The sequence below is a fragment of the Pyricularia pennisetigena genome (assembly GCF_004337985.1).
Source record: "Pyricularia pennisetigena strain Br36 chromosome 7 map unlocalized Pyricularia_pennisetigena_Br36_Scf_7, whole genome shotgun sequence".
NCBI classification, from domain to species: Eukaryota; Fungi; Ascomycota; class Sordariomycetes; order Magnaporthales; family Pyriculariaceae; genus Pyricularia; species Pyricularia pennisetigena.
The window spans coordinates 1,944,841-1,958,902 of record NW_021940919.1 but is presented as its reverse complement, the minus strand read 5'-3'; positions in this window follow the sequence as shown (position 1 = coordinate 1,958,902).

The window sequence follows — 14,062 nt, the reverse complement described above, 5'->3', positions numbered from 1 at the left end:
GGGGTGAGGCTTTATTAGCCGCTGTATACCTATATAATAACACCCCACATACGGCTTTAAATATGCAGACGCCAGCCAATATATTTCACAATATAAGTGAAAATAATATAAATAATAATGCAATTCACGTAAATAACTATATATAACCTTGAGGATGTATTATTTACTATAACGATAACCATGATAAAGAGAAGCTTGAACCTCGAAATAAAATTGGTATTTTAGTAGGTTTTACACCTAATATAAAGATATATAAAACATGGGACCCATATAAAAGGAAATGTCTCCTGGTCAGAGATATTACCTTTATAACGGATAAATTTTATCCACATATAAACAACGAAAATACCAATATAAATAGTATAAACGAGGTTAAATTCTCTTTACCAGATTTCGAGGTAAATCCAGTAAATAATACAAATATAAATGAAAATAACGTTGATAAAAATAACATTAAAAACGTTAATAACGCGAATAACGTTAATAATGCTGATAAAAACAACGTTGTTATTAATAATAATAATCCCCAAGCAGCTAACAATTCGTCTATAAAAATAAACATAAAAAATAAACCCCCAATAAATTCTGCAGAATATAAAATATATAATGACGTTCTATTTACAATGCGTGATATTAATAAATCGTTAAAATTTAATTTTAACGAAGATAATTACGTATTAATAACAAATTCGTTAATAGAACCGAATACCTATAAACAAGCCATGGAAAGCCAAGATTGGGAAAATTGGCTGCAGGCTTGCAAAGACGAAAATAATAGCTTAACAGAATCCAATACCTTTACTATAACGGATTTACCTCCAAATAAAATAGCTATAACTGGGCGCTGGGTTTTTAAGAAAAAACCCTTGAGCAATATAAATAATACTCGTTTTATTACGGATATTAATAAACGGTATCGTTATAAAGCCAGATGGGTAGTGCAGGGATTCCACCAAATTATGGGTGTTGATTACCTGGATACCTTTTTTACAACTTGTAGAACAGAAACCTGGCATATACTTATAATGCTAGTATTATATAAAGGGTGGTACGTTATTCAATATAACGTTAAGAACGCGTTTTTACACGCAGATATCGATACCGAAATATATATAAAGTTACCTACAGGGCTATATACAGATAAAAAATATATAAATAAAGTGGGTAAATTAAATAAAGCCCTGTATAGTCTAAAACAAGCGCCTAGACTTTGGTATAAATACCTTACCAAAACGCTGATAAAATTAGGTTTTACTGTTTTCCCATACGACGAAAGCGTATATATAAACCAAGATAATAATAGCCAATTTTTTGGCATTATTATGGTTTGCCACGTCGACGATATTTTGGCATTTAATGCTAATTTATCGTTATTGGATATTTTTTATAAAAAATTATCCAAATACATAAAAATAAAATGTATGGGACCTGTATCCAATTTTTTGGGTAACAGGATAACTATAAATAAAAACAATAAAACCGCTTTTATTAACCAGGAAGATTATACCAATAAAATATTAAATAAATTCAATATTATAAATAACGAAAAACCTTCTACCATTCCGGGGGTACCAGGTTTAAAATTCGATATAAATAAACATAAAGCTACAAAAGAGGAAATCAAAGATTTCCAACAGAATGTAGGCTCATTACTATATTTAGCAATAAAAAGCCGCCCAGATATAACATATTGCACGTGCCTAGCCGCCAGGTTTATGGCTAATCCTGGGGCTAAACATTTCAAGATTCTTGAAAATGTTTTTAAATATCTGCTAAAAAATCCCACTTTTGGCCTACAATATAACGTTAATAATATATCCCAACATAACGTTAACAATAACGGATCCAATAAAAATAACGTTAACGAAAAGTCAATAAATAATATAAATAATATAAATAATATAAACCTGCAGGATAAAAGCCAGAAAAATAACGATAATATATTATTTATTAAGGGATATACAGACTCTGATTGGGCTAACGACCTAAATCAAAACCGTTCCACTACTGGATATATATTTAGCCTGTCCAACAGTTATAACATAAGTAACGATAACAATATAATAAGTTGGACTTCTCAACTTCAGAAAACGGTAGCTTTATCGTCGACTGAAGCTGAGTATATGGCTTTACGGGACGCCGTTAAAAAAGCCATATATTTAAATAATATGCTAAATTAAATAAATAATAATTTAAAGTTGGGCTTTAACATTAAAGCCCCTTTAATTTTAGTGGATAATACGTCTACCAGAAAGCTCGCGGAAAACCCGGAATTTCATAAAAGATCTAAACATATCGATATAATATATCATTTTAGCCGCGAAGCTATAAATAATAATTTAGTTGAGTTGAAATATATACCAACTAAGTTAAATATAGCTGATTTTTTAACCAAATCAGTACCCGGACCTTTGCATAAGGATCTATTATCCTATGCAAATGTTAATAATGGTGCAGAAAATAACGATAAATAAATAAATAAAACGTATCCACTCGATAATTTGTTTATTATTTTATATAATAAATAAATTGAGGGGGTATGTGAACATGGCTAGCGCAGGGCTCATTATATTAGCTACCCTGCATTATCTTATAACGGCTAGCACGGGCTAATTTTATTAGTCACCCTGCATCGAATAAATAAATAAATAACAAATAAAACCTATACGCGTTTATACATACAAAGCTTTATATATCACGTCTTTATTCATAGTTTCAACAACAAAACAAATACGTCATAAATAATCTAGCTTAGTGGTATAATGCACGTACCATAATCTATATTATATATACGTTGTGGAAGTGCGTGGGTTCGCATCCCGTTGTGGTCGCAGATTTTCTGTGCATGCATAAGCACAATAGGCCGTTAGGCTTAATGGGCCGTTAGGTTCAATAGGTCGGCAGGTCAGTCACATAAATAAGGCCAAATCATGTGACGTGACCCCGCATTCCGGACATCCGGATCGAAGATCTGCACCTACGGATTCGAACACGTAATTTACAACTTAGCCTTAGATTCATTTATCATAACCTTCATCGATTCAACGATTCAACGAATCGATTGTGCAACAACAATATATCATCTCTATTACCCGCTAGCAGACGGTTATCTGCCACTTCAACGTTCCATCAGCCTTATACGTGATCCACTTTTCCCCGCGTTCAAGATTAAGCTTATTCTATCTCGTAACCTCCTCACAGATTGGGCCCCGTAGGCCCAGCACACCGTTGAATAACCTTTAAATACAACCTAATATAAAAGGAACTATTTCCGAAAAAAAGGGGTTTCCTATATAAGAAATCCGTTGTGAAAGCCTCCTTTATTATCGGATTTAAAGCAAACCCCTATAAATTACCTCACTTCAAATTCAAAACGGATTACGGACGGTCAATTAACCCTTAAAGGAAACGGAATTACAGGTAATTATAATGAAATCCAGGTTTAAAAAACCCTGTTATAATACAGGCGTTTGGGGCATATAAGGTTATTATTGCTAAAAAAGACCGCTAAAATCACAAAAGGTTTACCTAATTTCGACAAAATTAGGGCAATTACCTATATTGCTTATATTAAAACCATTATTGTTAAACGTACAAATAAAATCGCACTCCCTATACCCCCTAATATTTTCGCCTTTATAAAAAATAATACAATAACCCTTAAACCTAATCCTTACAATAAAAAGCCCGTATTTTTGTTATTAGTGGACCGAAAATCACGTTGTCGGTGGTTTATCCCATTAAGAAATAAAGCCGGACCTACGGTTTTAATGGTAATTAAAAGCTTTTTTAAGGGTTTAAAGGCTACGTACGGGCGTTACCCCTTCAATTTTCACTTCGACGGGGGGTACGAAATTAATACAGATTTTTAAAATTAGTTTACAAATAAAAATGTTAATTTTAGCATTTCGAATCCTTATAACCACGGCCAAAACGGATTAACGGAGCGGTCCGTTAAAATCATTTTGGACAAATTTCGGTCTACCATTAAAACGGCGGGTTTACCATTATATTTATAATATTATTTACTATTTGCCATGGTTGATTTCATTAACCGTATAGCGGTAATTAATAGGGATTTAACACCCTACGAGGAATTTTATTCCGAATTCAAACTTAAATTACCGCATAAGCCCAATTTAGGGTATTTTCGGGTTACTGGTACTGTATATCAGGTTATCATACCGCTGGAAAAACGCCAAAAATTTAATAAATTGGTTCCCGCACCGAAACGGTGAAACTTTTCACCCATTTATTAAATTTTACAACGTTGGTTTACGTACCCGTTAAACAGGCCGTATATAGAACCTTTACCGTAGGAACTATAAAGGGTATAACCGTTAAAAATATGGTTATTCCAGGGGAAACGTTACAAATTTTAAAGGGGGAAAATATAAATTTAAAGGGGAATTTTAATTCTGAATTTAAAAATGAAATTAACAGCGTTCCAACGGATAATTATCCCTTAAAAAACCTTAAGAATACAGGGCATCTACCACCCGTTACAGGGTATTTAAACCTCGAAAATACAGTGCCCGCCAGGCCTGTACAGCCTACCGTTTGCCCCCCAAAACGTATAACGGTAGCGGTACCTAATCCAATATTTAAAACAACGGAAGTTCCGGTCTTTTCAGCACCTAAAATATAAAATATAGAGTTAAATTTGCAGTTCGAAAACCCAAATTTAATGGATATAAACTACGTGCATTATTTTTGTTTTCAAACTAAAGAAAAATAAAGAAAAAGCCCACTAAAAATGGTGAACCAAATAGTTATTTACAGGTTTTAAATAACCCTAAAAATGCTAAGTAGTTAACTGTTTTAATGTTTAAATGTTACCAAATCGTTACTGCAAAAACCTTCCGTTTTATCCCAAAAATTAAAATGCCTATAAACCGTTAACTCGTTTTTACCCGGCCGGTACGTAAATTGAAAAAGGATGAAAATAATAAACCTATAAAATATAAAGCTAGGTTTGTTGTTAGGGGTTTTCTACAGGTCGAAGGCTTAAATTATATCGAAATTTTTGCTAATATTAATATACCACCTATTTGGGGTATATTATTAGCTATAGCTAATACACAAAATTGGGAAATGAAACAAATCGACTTTATCGGTGCGTTTTTAAATAGTGACCTTACCGACGTTAATATATATTTGCAAATTTCAAACGGTTTTAACGAATGGGTAAAAAATTGTAACCCTATTACCGCTAAGCCTTTAGTGAAAGTGGGTTATAACCCGAAAAAATTCCAGGTTATATAGTTGGAAAAAGCGCTATATGGTTTGAAACAGGGTCCTAAAAATGGTAAAACAAATTTAAAATCCTATTTTTTAAAAAAGGTTCTAAACCAATAATTTCTAATCTCGCTGTTTTTTATAACGTTAAATCCAAACATTTTATCGTTATTTTTGTAAACAATTACCTGCTAATGAATCCTAAATTGCAGTATATTAAGGATTTAAAAACCCGTTTTAATAAAATATGCGCGTTGGAAAATAAGGGCCCTACAACCTATTTTTTAGGCGTTCAAATTATAAAAAATAGGATTAAACGCCTATTTTGGCTCCATTAAAATTAATATATAAAGGAAACATTAGCAACGTTCGGATTAGCTAATTGCAAATTTATATTTACTCTTTTATAACCGGATATACCAAAATATAGCGGGGGTAAACCCGTAAATACGTTGGAAATTAAATTATTATAGCGTATTTTCGGCACTTTTATGTATTTAATGCTATTAACACGCCCGGATATTGGTTTTACGGTTTAGTGGCTTTTACGTTTTTTAATAAAAACCACCATAATCCACTTAACGGCAGTTAAAAACCTATTACGTTCTTTAGCGGGTATTAAATCCTTATTTATTTGTTACGGAAATAAAATATTTAAAACCGAATTACCACCCAATTTATTAATAGGGAGTTTTAAAGGTTTAAAATTACTGGGTTTTAGTAATAGCAATTTTGCCGGGGCTAGGGAAAGTTTAAAATCCATTTACGGATATTTGTATACCTTATCTGGGGGCCTTATAACGTGGAAATGCAAAAAAGCTAATATTATAGTTTTAAACACTCCAAAAACCAAAACCGATGCCTTAACGGAAGCCCTGCGTAAAATCTAATAATTTAAAAACTTATTTATAAAAATTGGACTATTTATCAAAGGCCCTACTGCAATATTTGGAAATAATACAGGCTTTATAGCTAACGCACATAACCTTACGCACCACTAACGTACTAAATATACGTTATTAAAATTTCATTACGTACGGGAATTAGTTATAAAAGGATTAATAATTTTCAAATACCTGGAATCCAAACAAATACCCGCTAATGGCCTAACAAAACCCTTAACGCTTCCAGTTTATTAAGTTTTTTTAAAATTAATAGGGTTTAAACCCCTCAAAGTTTAGCTTTTACCTATTAAATTTTAAGGCATTTAATTAATTCGTTAACTAATTACTCATTACATTTTCTTTATTTGCAAATATTGGACTTTTGTTAGCCTAAGACCGGCCGTATTACCCGAGTCTACCCTGCACAGGTTAATTAATAAGCAATTTATACCGACCTTATACCAAAAATTGAATTAAAATTGAAAAAGCTCGTATTTTGGGCGATTTACGCATTCGAAATACCTTATATAATATACCTAATTTGGACTATTACCAACAAATAGCCAAATTAATTACCTAATTTGATTAATTAATTCCGTGGGTTAATAATATGCAAATCGGGGGTTCGAGTCCGGGGGTTGTTACAATTTTGGAGGTTTTTTCCAATTCGGGGGTTCGTCCATTTCGGGGGTTACAGGTCTGTATAAAGGGTTCAATTATCCAAGGGGTTTATATCGGGAGTTTAAGTCGGGCTGGGACATACGGGGGATTCTTTTTTGGGGTTTTATTTTTTTATTTTTTATATATTTTTCTTTTCCGACTTTATGTGAGTAGTAGCAAAAAAGAGGGGATGCTAATTATATGCGTCATTTAACATACAAGAGGTCCATTTTTATTTGTATATAAACCATAATAAATAGTGCCGAACTGGGGCTGTTGGGGCTGTCGGAGTTTTTATTATATTTTATATATTGCAGGAATTGCGATTTAAAATTAAAGAATGGGGTTTTACCCTGTACCGGGTTTAATACCCACCCTGCACTTACGAGTTAATTACCCTGTATCGGGTTGAAATTTTCACCAAATTAGCAAATTAGTGCGAACCCAAAAATGGTTTATATGGAAATGAAGGTTTTTTTTTAACAACGCATACAAAATAATTTTTCGGAAAATCGTGTGCGGCACCGGAACCTTTTGCGGGGTGCGGACCCCCACTTCGATATCGAAAAATATGTAAGGGAAATAAAGCAAAATTTCCCCCACTAATGAATTAAATCTATCAATCCCAAATTTAGTGAACAATTTGGTGCATTTAAGCCCTGTAATTACAGGCTTTTGCAACGTAACTAGCACCACGCCGCACCCAGGCTAATGCCTAAACCCCTGTTAGCAACCCATATCATTAATAGATAAATTTGCCAGATACGTCTATTTCCTATTTCATAAAAAAAGTAGCAACGCCGAAAAGATCGCTTACACATTTTTACAAATGATTATTAATAACCACGGATCTCCAAAAAACATTATTACGGATAGAAATAAAATATTTACATCAAAATTTTGGAGATCTTTCATAAAACAATTAGGAACCGACCATAAATTATTTGCATCATTCCACCTATAGACGGACGGACAATCAAAATGAGCGAACCAAGTATTACCATAATACCAAAAATATTATATAAATTATATATAGGATAATTGGGTATAATTATTATTTATATCGCAATTCGCGTACAATGGCTTAAAAAATAAAAATACCAAAATAACCCCGGTTTATACCAATTACGGATTGAATCCTCCGGTATATGGAAAACCAACAACCACGACTACGGCCCCACGAACCGATGAACAAATAAACGAATGACAAAAATTCCACCACATATTCCAATAAAAATTAGAATTCGTACGAGAAAAATTAATTAAATACGCTAACCAATATCGGATAAAGGGATTATCTTTTTGAAAAAGAAATAGCGTTTATTTCATTCGACGTAGTATTAGAATACGGCGATTAAACGGTAAATTTAATTCGAAAAAATTTCGATTTTTTAAAATCGATAAAAATATTAGGGAAACTAATTATAAATTATTATTACCAAATATTATAAAAGTTTACCCAACGTTTTACGTATTATTATTGGAACTATTATCATACGGGACCAATACCTAAAAAACAATCGAAATCGACGCAGAAAAACGTACGACGTCGAACAAATACTGGACCACAAACGCAAGCACGGCAAAATAAAATATTTTATTAAATGGAAAAATTGAAAACGCGAAAAAAATATTTCAGAACCTTTTACCAACCTCCAAAATTACCAAGAATTATCTCGCCAATATTATTAGGAATTGGATTTGCAAGTAAATCAACCAAAAAAGGACCACCTAAAAAATACGATTTATTATTTTTAAACATAAAACCTGCAAAAAACCAATCGTGCGGATCGGCATTTAATACCGAAAACCAACTGACAATATTAACGTAATTTAGACAAGGCAGTTCCGGAATTAACCCCGATTCGAAAAAGTTATCGAAAAGCAATTTATTAACACCTAAACGATTCCTTTCCGCAGCATTTTTAACCGATAATTTGGTATGTAAACGAACGGCCTCGGTTTCGCTACGAAATTAAAAAAAAATACGTTCTTATTTGCGCAAACACAATAACCGATTCAATTTACCGGAGGATTTTCGTTGTAAACGAGCAATTTCCTATTGGATACGGAAAATATTGTTTTCCATTTCAAATTCCTGGAATTTCAATTTCTTTTTTCCTATTTTAATCGATTTGTTGGGAGCGGGTTAAATTATAATAAATGTGAGGAGGTTACGAGATAGGATAAGCTTAATCTTGAACGCGGGGAAAGGTGAATCACGTATAAGGCTGATGGAACGTTAAAATGGCAGATAACCGTCTGCTAGCGGGTAATAGAGATGATATATTGTTGCACAATTGATTCGTTGAATCGTTGAATCGATAAAGGTATGAAGGTGATAAATCTAAGGCTAAGTTGAGAATTACGTGTTCGAATCCGTAGGTGCAGATCTTCGATCCGGATGTCCGGAATGCGGGGTCACGTCACATGATTTTGCCTTATTCATGTGACTGACCTGCAGACCTATTGAACCTAACGGCCTATTATATTTATGCATGCACAGAAAATCTGCGACCACAACGGGATTCGAACCCACGGACTTCAACAACGTATATATGATATAGATTATGGTATATGCATTATACCACTAAGCTAGATTATTAATAACGTATGTGTTTTGTTGTTAAAACTATGAACAAAGACGTAATATATAAAGCTTTGTGTGTATAAACGCGTATACGTTTTATTTGTTATTTGTTTATTTATTCGATGCAGGGTGACTAATAAAATTAGCCCGTGCTTGCCTTTATAAGATAATGCAGATTAGATAATATAATTAGCCCTGCGCTAGCCATGTTCACATACCCCCGTAATTTATTTATTATATAAAATAATAAACAAATTAGCGAGTGGATACGTTTTATTTTATTTATTTTTTTTAGATGCAGGGTGACTAATAAAATTAGCCCGTGCTTGCCGTTGTAAAATAATGCAGGGTAGCTTATATAATTAGCCCTGCGCTAGCCATGTTCACAACAAAAGCCCATATACCCAAAAGAAAAAACCATTTATAATTGGTAATAAGGTCGGAAAGAATATTACATCTCCAACCCCGGCGAATATATTTATTATATCGAAAATTCGATACGATTATACGATATGAATAACCGCGAATTTTACAAGAAAAATACAGTATAATTTCGAAACCCTCAAACATAATAATTTTAACCAAACGCTCGCGACGGAGGGATAACGTAAAAACGAAACGCGCGGACTATAATCGCTTTTTAATTCGAAACAATATCGCGGTTAACGAAAAAAAAACAGTAAAAACCTTAGTCTCAGGGCTTATCCCTGAAGCCCAGAGCTCCACAATTGATCCACTTCGTTCGCTTCGCTCCACTTCGTGGCTCAATTGCGGCTTTGCAATGTACCTGTGGGTCCATCCAAAAAACGCTCTGGTTCAGGTTTGAGGACAATTTGTCGATTTTCGCCGTTTATGGCGGTATTTTTGGCCTTTTTGCGACCGACACTCCCTTATTATTCCACAACCACGCAAAATATCGAAAAAAGAAAATATCGTTAAAATAGGAATTGTTAGGCCTTTTTCATAAATCCAAAACTTTTTGCACCCGGTACGCCAATTAAAAGATGGATATAACCCGCCCTTAATCCGTTTATAGCGGTACTGTTTTTTCGATTTTTTTTTCGATTTTCGATTTTTTTTAATATTATTTTTAATTTTTGACCAAATTCTATATTTTTTGCACGTGGAGGGTCGTATATATGTATATATCGTTATAAGAAATTTTGGTGTTTATATCGGATTATATAAGCAGTTAAATAAGCGGATAGGCAAAATATATACTTTTTTATATATAATTTACAATCGAAACTCCCTTATATTTTTACCAGTTTTAACGATAATGAAACCAAAACTTCAAAAATTCGATTACGTATATAGACAAACGTCCAAATCCAGTCGTATTTACAATATCGGTTTTAAAAACTATTTAATAAAAACAAATGGTAAATGTGTATTTTATAAATTTTTTTGCTTTATTTAATTAATTTTATATTATTTTTGTTTTGCAGCAGAATTTTGTGGTTTTTGCACGTGGGGGGTGGCATATATATACTTAATATAATATCACATTTTTGTACGTATACCTAGTTATATAAGCCCTTAAATATGCGGATAGGTAAGGTATATCCAATTTTATATATATTTTACCATCGAAATGCTTTTACATTTTTACCAATTCTAACATTAAGAAAAGCAAAATTTGAAAAAATGGATTATATATATAAATAAACGTTAACGTAGAACCCGATTTGCAATACCGGCCCTTCTTATGTTTTTATATAAACAAATGCTAAATTTGTGTTTTTTTTATATTTTTGCTTTATTTAATCGAATAAAATTTATAAAGAAAAACTTATTTAAAATCTACTAGCAAATTGATTAAGGAATATATCAAGTGAAAATATTTTCATTCTACCAATATTTGCGTAAATTATTTAATTTTTTAACAAATTGTTAATTTATATAAGAATATTAATAAAACTTTTGTTTCAATCGATAATTGCATGCACTTTGCAGTATTAGGTTTACTAAGGTATAAAAGCTGTAAACTAAATTAAAATAATTATTGCATACCATTATTTAAAACAAGAATTAAGTATAATAAAAAATTACAGATTTTATTTAATATTTTAATATCTTTCCAAATACAGTAGCTATAAAGACGCGGCCGGCATTCAAGTACTCAGCAAACTCCAATAAACTTAACGCAAATTACTATATATTTTTATAATTTTTATTTATTTATTTATACGAATATTCAATTGCATATTATGGGTACATTATTTTCTTTTACCATTATAATGCGAATATATTGCATTTACCCGCTACAAACGGCAGAATACCACAAATTATCCTTATATTAATAAAATAATTATAAACGATATCGTAATATTAAATATATTATTAAAAATACCGTTATAAACGGCGAAATGCGACAGATTATCGTTGGTGGTACCGCCATGAACGGCGAAATGCGACAAGTTGTCCTCAGACTAGAACGAGCGCGATCTTTTCGGCCAATGTAATTGGTCGAAAAACCATGTGGCTGAAAGGTACATGGAGCGTTCGGTCCCCACTGCGAAGCAGGGGGGTCTAGTCTGAGCACTGAGACTATAAAAACCTGGGAAATGAAAAAACAGGGACGCGACCTATTTATAAAACCACGAGATTTGGCTTTGAAAAAAGACCTAATATTACGACCAGAATTGCGACCGATATTATTGGGTAAAAAAAGTAATGTCGGAACCCAGGCGGGAATTAGCGGGAATTTCGAAATACGAGCAGGGATTAAAACATACAAGGTCACGTAATAATAAAATAAAAAACCTTAACCTAATTACCGGGAAAAGGTCATTACGGTTACTATTAAAAAAAGATTACCCCTGGCTGTAATTACCCCAAAATAATTATAATTACTTATACGGAATAATAACTTAATTATATAACGATATATCTATTACTATGTCAATAAATTCGATTTTAGGATTGCTGAGCAGCCATTAATTGTATATTTTAGTTAATTTAATATTTGTTAAAAAGGATTATAAGCTCGCCATAGTTATTGAGAAGCCCAATTACCCAGTCAAAACGCTCAGTTGCTTCAACCCATTGTACTTTACCCTAAGAACAGGTTACCCGATACTTTGATCATAACAGAAGGACGAATTCCAGGCAAAATTGGAATCGGAAAAAACAATTCTAAAAATATTTCGGGAAAGGTTTCGGTTAATCGCCGCCGTTCCTCCTATTTTACCTTTTCACGTCTTACCCGATCCAATTCCTCCAAATCGTTAATTCCGCAAAATACGATTCGCATTATTTTTTTTAAATTATAATTTTCTTTTGTTTTCGCAAACGAAAAAGTTTAAACTGCTTTTTTTACATCCTTTACTGTTCCGCCAAAATATTTTTTTCCAGAACGTTTACTTTAACGTTACATTTTAAATGCTACCGACCAATTTTACGTAATTAAATATTCGAAATACTCAATATACTGTAACTAAAACGGCTAACGCGAAAACATTCGATATAACGGATGGAATTTTGCGGTAAAACGGCGCAGCGCATTATACCGCGAAATTTATAATATAAACAAAAAAACATATTTACAGAAAAAGGAAAAAAACGCAAAAAGGGCCTGGCGACGTTCTGTCGACGAACGACATAATTTCGATTTGATTACGCGATTAAATATAGCGCAACGAAATTAGCAAAAAGAAAATATATAATCCGAAACCAGGACCAGGGGAATACGAATTATTTGAAAACCAAAAAAGCTTGGCCAATAAAAAGGAAACCTAATATTACGACCAAATAATTGGGCCGGTACCAGGGGGGCCAGGAGGAATTATACCCCTCCTAACGATATTTAATTAAAAAACACCGACCAATAGAAAATAGAATTATGCAAAAACCCAATTACGTAATAGCATGTAATTATTAAAGAATAATTTTGGTTAATTTGTACAATTTCGATTGAAAATTACAAATTAAACAAGTTAGGAGAAATTAAATTGGAAATATAATTTATATAAAATACGTTTATTACCATATAAATAAAACTTAGTTTAGGATTATTTAGCAGCAATTAACTTATTACCCACCCAGGAATCGATCATAATTTCACCCCAGTTATTGAAAACCCCCAATTACCTAGTTAAAGCGCTCAGTTGCTTCAACCCACTGTACTTTACCTTAAGAGCAGGTTACCCGATACCTTGATCGTAACACCTTAGTCTCAGTGCTCAGACTAGACCCCCCTGCTTCGCAGTGGGGACCGAACGCTCCATATACCTTTCAGCCACATGGCTTTTCGACCAATTACATTGGCCGAAAAGATCGCGCTCGTTCTAGTCTGAGGACATCTTGTCGCATTTCGCCGTTCACGGCGGTACCAACAACGATAATTTGTCGCATTTCGCCGTTTATAACGGTATTGTTAATAATATATTTAATATTACGATATCGCTTATAATTACTTTATTATTATAAGGATAATTTGTGGTATTTTGCCGTTTGTAGCGGGTATATACAATATATTCGCATTATAATGGCAAAAGAAAATAGTGTACCCATAGTATGCAAATGAATATTCGTATAAAAAAACAAATAGAAATTATAAGAATATATAGTAAATTGCGTTAGATTTATTGGAGTTTGCTTATTACTTGACTGCCGGCCGCGTTTTTGTAACCACTGTATTTGAAAAGATATTAAAATATTAAGTAAAATGTGTAATTCTTCATTATAT